This window comes from Lacerta agilis, chromosome 3 (assembly GCF_009819535.1).
Source record: "Lacerta agilis isolate rLacAgi1 chromosome 3, rLacAgi1.pri, whole genome shotgun sequence".
In the NCBI taxonomy this organism is placed as follows: Eukaryota; Metazoa; Chordata; class Lepidosauria; order Squamata; family Lacertidae; genus Lacerta; species Lacerta agilis.
Window position 1 is genome coordinate 37,320,042 of NC_046314.1, and position 12,048 is coordinate 37,332,089.

The following is a 12,048-nucleotide window of genomic DNA, read 5'->3' on the forward strand; positions in this document are numbered from 1 at the left end:
GAAAAAAATGAAAAACCCAAACTGACAGATTGATCAATTCCTGCTTCCTTGTACAATGGTACCTCTGGTTAGGAACTTAATTCGTTTCATAGGTCCGTTCTTAACCTGAAACCATTCTTAACCTGAGGTACCACTTTAGCTAATGGGGCGTCCCACTGCCACTGTGCCACCGCCGCACGATTTCTGTTCTCATCCTGAGGTAAAGTTCTTAACCCGAGGTACTACTTCCGGGTTAGCAGAGTCTGTAACCCAAAGTGTTTGTAACCCAAGGTGTTTGTAACCCGAGGTACCACTGTATTTACCGTATTTGCAAATGACTATCAGACCTTAGCTCGATCAATTAGCTAGGTGCTCTGAACCAGCTGTTCTGGAGAAAGTGTGAGGGTCTGGATTTATTCGCTTCCCACCAAAGGCTGATTAACTGATACTATTCAGAGTATCTAGCTTGAGTTAGGCCTGAGTAGCCCCAAATGCGGCTGTAGATTAGGTTAAGAACGTGCACACCGAGTTCAGAAAGAAAGGCTGCTCCTGAGTAGCACCCACAGCTCGTCTCGTTTGTGCTTGTCAACTCAGCTTATGAAACAAGAATGAAGCGTAACAGAGTCAGAGAGCACGCTCTGTGTGTATTTTGTGTGCGTTCATGATTATGGCAAAGGGTTTGGAGGCTGTGTTATTGCCATGAGAACAGTACTTGTTGTCCTTTGCTATCTCTTTTTGTAAGCATTAATACTATTCAGGGAGTGGGGGTGGGTGGGTGTAATGGCAGTAAACCAAGAACAGGGAGGGGAGGAATATCATCTTGATACCAGAAGGGTAACCTCTTCGGCGCAGACAGGAAGAGCAGCTGCTTCGTCATCTGTAAGAACAGCAAAGTGTCACTATCCATAAAAATAAAAAAGTTGGTTTGAATTATTCTAAGAGAATAAAAACATTTTTTTCTTTTCTTCTTCTTTAAAGGCTTCCTTAATGCTTCCTACTTTTTTATTTAAAGGCTGCACCTCATCGTTTTATCTCCTTCCTCATCTTTAGTTTTCAGCTTTTAACAAGCCAACATGCTAATTCCCCCCTTTCCTCCACTTTATAATTTGAATTATTTTTTTTGTTGTGGCATCAAACCCCTGTTCTTTCAATTGAGCTAAAAAAAAATGTCTTGGGAAAGCAATAAAAATTCTCAGCTTCTGCACTAATTAAGCAGTCTCCTCTTTGTATTTATTTGTTTAAAGCCTTCTGCTTCATTTGCTCATTTATTAGGGGATGACATTATTTATGGCTACATATATCTACTATATATTAAAATAAATCTAACATGCTCCCCCCCCCAACCTGGCTTGTAGCCAAAAGACTTAAAAATAAACACACGGTCTGTTCTTACAATCTGGCTGCCTTTGAAGCTATTCAGGTAAAAGTATACAAGGCTCTTAAGGCTGGTTACCTTCATGGGTGGGGTACAAGTAATAAATTGTTGTTGTTGTTTGAAAGGAACGTGAATTATTTACCCTTTTCTGCCCCCCCCCCCCCCCCGCTAAGGGAAACTGGTGCAGTTGAAGTCCTAAACGTTGGCCTTGGGATTTCGTTTCATGTATGGGTAGTAGTTTTGTTCCTAAATGTCTACAAGGAGCCCAACACACCCTGTGAGCAGTGGCTGGGCCCTGTACTACAGGCTGGCGTAAATTCAGATTACAATGGGAAAGTATAGCTTCATGAGATGTCCGTGGGGAAATATGCCATCTAAAGGGGTCCTCTAGATCTACTGAAAGGTGATGTTTGCTTATATTAGAAGAATCATAGAATCATAGAGTTGGAAGAGACCACAAGGGCCATCCAGTCCAACCCCCTGCCAAGCAGGAAACACCATCAAAGCATTCGAAGAAGAAGGAGGAGGAGGAGGAGGAGGAGGAGGAGGAGGAGGGACAGAAATGAGGCATCGTCTTAACCATCAAGTGCTTTGCAAAAGGCCATAAACAAACTCCGGCGCCATTGACTTCAGAAACTGCCAGAACAGTTAGGGTGCTCTAACCTAAAGCAGAACAAGAAAATGCAATCAGTGTCATTTCTGCCCACTGCTCTTTAGCTGAGGAACACCGGCTCTGTCTCAAGAGAAACCCTCCCTCACACTCTGCCTCTACTTAGATAACGTATTTTACACTAGAGGGTGTGAAAAAGAAATGTGAGGGATTCCCATTTCATAACAGGGAAAGTCATTTGTGCCGTGTTCTGCAGATGAACAGGATGTGCGAGTCGACCCCCCTCTCAGAGGCTTGTTCTCTTTCTTAAAGCCCTCCCTTGGGGCCAAGCTAAAAGGGACCATGGCAGACCTGTGGGCAGTTTCCGCCGAGCTTTCTCTAAAAGTGTGATGCATCTGACCATCACGGCATGCGAAAAAGGTCTCTAGATAGTTGTTGTACAAGAATTCCAGAGATTTGTTTATTTGCTGTGGCCTTTATTGTGCTGCTGGGTGTCCCCTTCTAGTTGTCTCTTAGAAAGAAAGTGGAAAACCCTACAGATACTTAAAGCAATGATCACAGGTCCATCCAGGTCACAGCCACACCATTTATTTAAAGCACCATGCATTTAAAGCACATTTAAAGCACATTGCTTCCCTCAAAGAATCCCGGGAACAGTTTACCCCTGACAGAGCTTTTGCGCTTCGTTTTCTCATCCTGCGTGTAAATAAAATCTTTATCAAGGAACAGGCCCAGTATGCCCCTTGCCTTGTCTGAATCCCAAAATAACCTCTGATTTAAATGGAGGTTTTCCAAGTGTCATGGGGGGGGGAGGCTTTTCCAGATTTTTAAACTGCCTCTTGTCTTAATTACCATTGATCTTTCTGACTAGTTTTCTTATTCTATATTGTATTATTTTGATCCTGTGTAAGCTATCTTGTGTTTTAAAAAAAATACAAGATAATAGTGTATGATGTGAAACCTGCAATGATTTTACAATTACTGCTATAGTTTATGGGATTAAGAAGAGGACTTGAATGATATGAGTCTCATATATCTATCACATGTGTATCTCTCCGTTCTCCTAGGGATACCTGGGGAGGAAAATTTAAATGCTGGTGCCCGGGGCAAAGAAGGGAGTTGGGATGGAGCAAGGGGGCAGAACCTTGAAGTTTGAGACAGGTGTGGTATAGAAGGTAAAAGGTAAAGGACCCCTGGATGGTTAAGTCCAGTCAAAGGCAACTATGGGGTCGCAGCACTCGTCTCGCTTTCAGGCTGAGGGAGCCGGCGCTTGTCTGCAGACAGCTTTCCGGGTCATGTGGCCAGCATGACTAAACCGTTTCTGGCGCAACGGGACACCAGAGTGCACGGAAACGCCATTCACCTACCCGCCCCAGCAGTACCTATTTATCTTCTTGCACTGGCATGCTTTCAAACTGCGAGGTTGGCAGGAGCTGGGACACAGCAACGGGAACTCACTCTGTTGCAGGGATTCAAACCACCAACCTTCTGATCGGCAAGCCCAAGAGGCTCAGTTGTTTAGGCCACAGCGCCACCCGCATCCTTATAGAACTACCTATTTGTTTAAGGTGCACAGTCAAAAATAGAAGAAAGAGCCTTGTGACACCTTGACACATTTACTATGTCATAATCTCACTTCAACAGACGCATGAAAGATAATCCTCAACTGCAAGCAGGCATTTGAGGGAGCGTCAGGCGTTAGGCCTACCAGTTATTCAGTAGGGAGAGGGAAGGGCTTTGATGCTGTGTAACTTGCATTCCTGCATCTATAAGAATATGGAGGAACAAAGATTAAAGCATGAAGGGGGGATCTTCAGCAGGCCTGTGTTCACTGCAAATACGCAAAAAGCAGCCCACACATTTTGTAACTGTGCGTGCAATTTTCAAGATCATCTGCGCATTTTGGAGGTTGAGGCTTTAAATAGCTGTAAAGCAGGGCTTGTTGCTCAACTGTGTATTGACCTTACTTGCACACTTCTGTTGGGATTATGGAGTTCCTTTTGCCTTTTGCACATTCAGGACAAATAAAGGCTGTTTGAGAGGTTTGTTGGTTTGTTGGCAAGCTTTGTAAAAGAAAAAGTCTGTGGAGAAAATAAAAGGTGAAATTTGAGTTACTGTGAATCTACAGGACCTTTGTATGTCCATGTGATTGTATGTGTGCTAAGGGTTTATGGCTGCGCTTGTGTGTATATGGCCCCCACCTGCTTTCTATGTGTTAATATAGCCCTCAGCATGAGAAATGTTCCCCAAGGCTGGTTTGTAGAGTTTACCCAGAGTGTTTAACAGAAATGGTAAAAATGTAACCCTGTATCAGTGGTCGAAATACAGTATCCATGCCCCAAACCATTTGTCTATAGACATGTTTTCTGATTTGAACAACAAAAGGGTTAAAGGATACAGCATTTCATTTTAAAGGATCGACCACTCTCTGTATATGTACATATGAGCAGAAGGAAATTTTGGAGAAGACCATCTGAGAGGATCTGCTTGGAAAAGGGCAGATCTCCAAGGCTTAGGACCCCAGTTGCTAACTCGCTAAGCAGCACCATACATTTCAAACATCTGCTGAGTCAGTCCCCTAACTTTCCAAAAGGGTATTTAAACAGAAGAAAGACATCTCTCCTAAAATATTTAAAGTCATATGAGCATAAATAAATTAGTCTGCGGCTTGGAAAGATCCTGACGTGGTAGACATTAAACTCTAATTAGTTATACTAAAGTCTGCAATCCTTTTGATTAAAAGGTTAGGCCAGTGAAGGAGAGACAGCTGTTTCAGTGCAATTTTGGCATAGCACAGCAGAACAGATATTATTCTTCCTAAGCACAAGAAGAAAAGTGCATTAAAGAAAGCACATCAATTCATAGCTTAGCTATGACAGAGAAAGATACGGCAGGCCTTACCTTGCAATACAATCCACTGTTTTCAGGATCATCAAAAGCACCAAGATTTCAGTGTGAAGTATCATGAAAGAGTACATCTCCTGACCTAAGTGATATTAAATGTCAATGCTTTCAAAAAAAGTCTCTCTGTTGGCATCTTGCCAGGATATTCCAGGATACAAAAGTGTGTGTTTTAAGCTGCAGTCCTAGACCCACTTATCTGGGAGTAAATCCCATTGAACTCGATGTGGTTTATTCCTGAATAGACACATTTAAGATAGCACCTCACATCTTTCAAATCAGGGATTGGGATGCTGTGGCTTTCCAGATTTTGCTGGACTGTATCGACCATACCTGGCCATGGGCCATGTTGGATGGGGCAGATGGGCATTGAAGTTCCAGCAACATTTAGAGGGCCACAGGTCCCCAGCCCTGTTTTTAAATTGCACCTTAAAAACACAAAGACAGGTTGCTTAAAGTATTTGCTAGAGGTCGCTTAAAGTCATTGAGGCCTGCTCAGTGCAATAGCATGTTCAGTTTTAACTCTTTCAAAAATCTAGGTTCAACGAGTCTCTTGAGAGGTTCTTGAGTCACAGATGCGGTCCCCACCCCCCATCCCGCCAGTATTCACCATGAAGCTGTTACAGTAACCTGCCACACATTTTAACAACAAAAGAGGTGCCGGTGCTGCACACCCCCTGAAAAAAAGCACTGAGTGCCCCTTTATCAAACCATGAGAATGTATCTTTTTTATCTAACTATAGGAACTACAGCTGCAGTCATGCTTCCCAATTTGAGATTAACCCTTGCAACTAGATCTTTTCATGTATTCTGGCCTGGCTCGGATGCAGAGATTGCTCCTGACCTCCTGATCCTGGTAGGCTTTCAGGTTGTTTGCTTCTTGTATGTTTGCATGTTTTAAACAGAAATACTAGAAGATCCTTGCTGGATCGGGCTACAGGCCTATCCAGTCCAGTATCCAGTTCCCAAAAAAACCCTGCAAGCAGGACACTAGCACGACAGCATGTCGGCACCACCTCTGTCACCAAGGACATGGTGCCAACTGTGATGGCATGAGCAGACCCATCAGACTCAGCCTATTCGGAGAAGGGCCCAGTCCCACAGCTTGGGAAGACAACTTGGGAAAGCAAAAGGGAAGCTCAGGGAGCAGGTCAAGTATTAGGACAATGTTTTAGCTTATGCCTAGCCTTGTATCCTACAGCTCTGCTGTGACTTCTGAACTGTGTAACCCATAACCTGATCAACATTGGGGTGCTATAGGGAATTCTGGAATGAAGCCTTAATAGTTGAGCTAATTCTACAAGTGAAAGTCAGGACGTGGGGGGGGGGGTCCCAATAAGGGCTAATAATAATAAAATAACTTCTATGCAAAGCAACCCACTGAAATTAATGGACCTAACTTAGTCATGTTTGTTAATTTCAGTGAGTCTTCTCCTAGTGAAGCGTACTTGAATACCACTCAAAAAATGTTAATGTAGATCCCACACTGATAGATGCCCTTCAAGTATAAATGAATTGCCACGACCTTCTGCTTAGGAATCTTTATATCTTACAGATCAATCTAGATCCAAAATTAATACCCTGCACTAAGTCTTAGGTATTATGGAAAGCTCTGACAGGAATTAATTTTCCTTTTGGTAGCAATTTTATAACGATGAAATGTTTCACTTTGAGTGCTTTCTTTTTTTCAAATAATCCAGGTTGAAATATCACCTCTGGTACTCACTGTTCCTATTTCACACTTCTCAAATTTTCTTGATGAATTTCTTTTAAGTGCTTGTGAATGAATTAATTAGTTAATGCCATGCAGTGCTTTGAAGACATCAGCAGCCATAAAATGCTAAGTATTAACTTCTGGGTATTGAGGAAAGTTGTCTTAAACCTGATTTGCCATGACTAATATGCAGATTATTTTCAACAAAACTTAACTTTGCATAAAAGTACAGGCTGGAAGGCTTCAGTGTCAATCTAATCCACCCACTGAGGCAAGATTGTCTATACTCCCAAAATTCCTGCGTTTAACCCAAATTACAGAATAATGCAGGCATTGATCATTTTAATTACAGTATGACACAGTTAGAGAACAAGAAAAAGTATCCATTTCAGCACCAGCCATTTTGCTGGTTTCTTTGTTTCCCTAGGAAACAAATGGACATAAGAACAACCAAATGAAATAAACAACAACATCTCACAGAACCTGAGTTATATAGATTTGAAAACTTATTTTAAACCCCCTTCACCATTACCATCTGTTCTTTGTTAAAGTTTGCTAATTGGTTATAATGATCACAGATATTGCCTATTTTTATGTTAATGATTCTGTTATTCTGAGAAATTTGCATTTTGCAAAATTATGTGTGAGCATTGGGAGAGACGATTAGTATATATTTTCTAGATTCTAGAGAATGGCTATTCCTTGTTTACAAATGCTATTCATTTTCAAAAGTTTGAGCACCCATAGTCTGCCTGTTCTCCTAAGCCATTGACCATACTCAGTGGTGGAGGTGGGATAAAATATCAGAAAACACTGATGAGTGATTGTTTCCCACACGAGTCACAGCAAGAATCCAAGAATCCATTCTTCCCATAACAGTTTTCCTCCGTCTCTGTCTGTCTGTCTCTGTCTCTCTCTCTGTGTGTGTGTGTGTGTGTGTATGTGTGTGTGTGTCTGTCTGTCTCTCTCTCTCTCACACACACACACACACAGAGAGAGAGAGAGAGAGATTCCAGTGACAGGGCACTTTGGTCCTGCTCATGGAAAGCCCATATTCCACAGGAACATATTTTGGGAGCCATAAGTTTAAGGTTCTGATACCCTTGCACCCAACCCTGAGTGTAGCATCTCTTAGGACTGAGCAGCAAATGGCATTTTCATGCTAGATATCCCATAGGTTCCCTGTGTATTTTTACATTTTTTAATGCCAAGAATACACTTGAAGTGTAACACACACACACACACACACACACACACACACACACTCTTCTTTCAGGCATGAAATGCATTACCCAGCATAAGCTCAACAGAAAAAAAAGCTTTACAATATTCATCTCAGGTGGCACAGAAAGTTAGCTGGCAAATTTTGAACAGCTGAGTCAAGCCAATGTTGATTTATTTATAAACAGAATTTTTTTAAGCGGGGTGTCGGGGGGGGGAGAAAACAGGTGCAAGGGATTTAAAATATCTTCTAGAGAGAAGGCGATGATAGCTACATAAAGAAAACTTGCACTTAAAGCTCCTGCCATCTGTCCTCTTTCCTGTACCTACTAGTCTTGCATAATCGCCAATCTTCACTTCCAAGGACCACAGTGCCATTCAGTTAAATCTAAGTATGCATCCAAGTTTATTAGCATTATCTGTTTGAGATCGTATCTATTTGCATATCTGTCATATCATTGTGCTTATTGAATGATCACTTCTTTTCCTTTTATTTTCCAATGTGTCCCCAAACAAGATTGTCTTCACAAATTTTTTCCCTGCAAATCTGAAAACCAGAAAATTAAATGGTTTAAAACACACACAAAAACAATATAACTGTAATTTAGGGATCTTGAAACAACTACATAGGACCATCTTGTGCTAGATAAGTGGTACAAGTATACCCCCTGAAAACACCCCTTTTATTAGATTAAATCCTTGGTGCACATGATAGTAAATCCTTGGATTTACCAATGCTCAAATCATATTTTGATAACAACCTTCTACCTACAACTGCCTGGAGGAGGGTGTTCCTCACTGCTTGGCTCTAATGGACCTTAATATATGAGTGGAGAAGAGAAAGCTTGGTCTTTAATTCACCTTGAGATGGAATCTGCAGAGTAAAGATCTTGCTGGGGACTTCGGGACTGCTCTTGCAAATCACATTAAAATGTCATGCAACATGAGGTACATGGCAGCATATCTGAGGCCACATTGGTCCGTTTTGTTTCTGCTTCTCATTTTTCCAATCTTAAATTCTGTTCCCTACATTTCTGCAGCAGTTTGTGGTTATTTTAAAATCCTCATGAACAAGCACCAGCATTCTTGTGTGAATTTCCCATGTCACATTTTTGTATGCAGTGTTCACATTCTTGCAAAGAAATGAAATGCATTTTTGTATGTTCTTTCCCCCCCCCCAATTAATCTGTATGTACACTTTCGCCTAATATATGCATTTTTGCAAACATGGGTTGGAGAACTGCTTTGCATAATTCGGATAAGTGTGAATTTCCAAGGCTAGCTGGGTTTCCATTCTCATATCGTTTTGGGGAAAGCAAAATTTATAGATCTGCCTTTATATACGAACTGAATTGAATTTCACTCCATCCCTGTTGCACACACGCCTCTTGCCATTCTGGCAAGCAAAAGATATTATCAGAACTCAATGACACATTCCAGTTGGGCAAAAGTGCATGAGAGCTAATGAAGGATGTGGCCCAAGGACTGGATAGAGAGATCTGGAGGGCCTTATGCAATTCCCTACCCATAATCTAGACAGCTTACCAGTTACTCTTGTGGCCTATCACAGGGCTGCAGGTCAAAGACAGCATATACAAAAACAAAAACAAAAACAACCCCACATCTTTCACTAGAAAACTAGAGGTGTCAGTGCAATTTGATTTTCTCCCCAGCATGGCTCATTTTCTGTGTGTAGGGTGATAGTTTCTTCGTCCAGGAAGCATCTGCATTCCTTTACATGTAGTCTGAAACAGTGCAGCATGAGAACAATTTTACTATTTGATGAACTTTTCGTCTCCTTGAGGCTTTACCACTCTACCAAATCTATTTTGCCACTCAACAAAAATTCAAGTGCACAAATCTTTTTATAAAGAGGACCAGATGGAAACTTCAGCTCAATTATTTTAACTGGCATTTGTATAAGCAAGTATCAGATAGCCGAGACCAATTACATTTTTTTTAAAGGCTTATAAAGGCAAAGGCAGGGAAGAAAAGGATTTAATATTATTCAGTGTCGCATTACATTTCTTGGAGAGAAATTTGGTTTTTGGGCATTAAGCAGTTTTACTCTGATAGAACTTTTATTTGCATAAAAACGTAAGTGTAAAACGTCTTGTCAGCACTTTACAGCAGGGGTGGGGAACTTTTGGCCCTCTAGATGTTGTTGAACTGCAACTCCCATCAGCTCTAGCAAGCATGACCAATGGCTAGGGGTGGTAGGAGTTGTAGTTCAGCAACATCTGGAAGGCCAAAGGCTCTCCATACCTGAACTCAGGAGAAAAGAAGGAAAAGCTAAGAAAATCAAAGTTAAATGAGCACAGCCAAAATAAAGTTAAAGTTAAGTGCTTAACTTTGTTTGGATCATGTTCTAGATATTTACTAATAAATTTGTGGCGGTCTGGTATCCCATTATTTCCTTTGCCAATAATGATAACTCAGTTGGAAGACTGTCTCTGACCGTTCTCTGTTTTTGGTCTGATACTTTGCCTTATATTTCTCCTCACCCTGGCAGTCTAAACGTAGCAAAGGCAGCTTAAAACCTTGTTCCTTTTATTACTGTAAAAGAAGCAGATGTGCATGTCCGTTATTGATATAGACATACACAGGTTTTTATATAATCATCAATTGTTTTTATCCATGAGTTACTTTGGAGTTTCACACCGGCAATGTCCCTTCACCAAAGGGAGGCAATGGTCCAACTGTGCAAGGGGAGCAGTCAGTACTTTCTGGTTCCTTAGACAGGCAGGACAGCAAGGCAGGGCAAGGCAAAAGTCAGAACCATGGACAGAGATCACCATGCACCATGCACAGTGCTCCTGAAGCTGAAGTGAAGCATCCCATTGTCTCAGATCCTGGAGCAACTGGCTTGAGTTTCATAGCAGGCATAGCCAGTCATTCACTGCCTCCTAACCATTTCTGGTGCCGCCTTCTGCAACAGTTGACTCCTTTGAGGTAATGGGGTTTTCAGGGCTTAGGATCTCTCCTCAGGGAGAGTCTGTGGACTGGCCTTCAGTCTGGCAGCAGAGGTGACACCTTAGGGCTCAGCGGAGGAGAGTAAAGCTCCAATGTCCAGAGATACGCATGGAATAGACCAGGGCATGGAACCATCACCTTCAGTTAAAAACTTTTAATTTCACTTGCTATTATGGATATGAATGGATAGCCCAAGTTCTCTTACCTTCTTGGTAGCTCTGTACATAGCAAAAGACTCCATATCTATGCACAATAGAAAATGTAGAGGAGATGGGTTTATCTCTCGCGAACATTTTTTTAAAAAATTGCTATTGAGTCTCTGCATGCTAAAGATACACCCTTTGGCTTTTATGCATGCATTGGCCCTCTTGATGGACTTGATTCTCATGCAGGGCTCAGAACCTAGATTTAGTTTGCGGTGCCCTCCAATGTGTAAAAAGAATGCCTTGAAACATGTACATTTCTTCACATTCAAGCTCTAACCCACAATGTGTTGATTTAGGAGCTCTAGCATTTTCCAGAAATGAATTGTTCGGATTTTTGGCCTGCGATGCGGCTCTGACCATTTTACACACTATCATGGTCACATACTTTTTCAAATATCACTCTCTTGAGTTTAGTTTTCTTATATTGCGACTTAATTGTTACACAGGCATAAGCCTTTCTCACATGCCCATGATCAATATCCCTGTGTGAAAGTAGTTTGCAAGGAACTCAGGGATATTGTGCTGCAATTTTCACCTGTTGGGAAGAATCCGTATCCTGGAAAAGTGACATCTATGCCCTGAGAAATCACTGTGAGGCCTCTTACTGCAATCTCTGACATGTTTCATACAGAGTTTTCCCTGTCGTGGTAGGTGGCAGGTTCAGTCTTGTTAAAAAGCGACATGAGATAAGCTCTTGGAAATCAATTAAATTGTGATTTTCTATGGAGCAATGCAGACCTCTCCTGCTCGATTGCTTGTTCTGCTCTGTCCCTATCAGATCAGCTTGAAGTGGTTTCCAGTGACTTTGCACGAGAGGCTAGAATAGAAAGTCTGCATATATAAATAACTGATTTGCCTCCTTGCTGTGCTGTTGTTATCAGGTATGTAAATGCATGTCATATTCAGCTATTTGAGCAAACAGGTCACATCGTTTCTATTTCACTGAATTACAGGTAAATAATGTCCTAGTCTGGACTGCATACTAAACCAAACCATGCCTTAGTGCAAACAAGCAAATTCTCAAACTGCCAATCATGGCCACAGCACTTGCACCACAATCTTGCTGCTG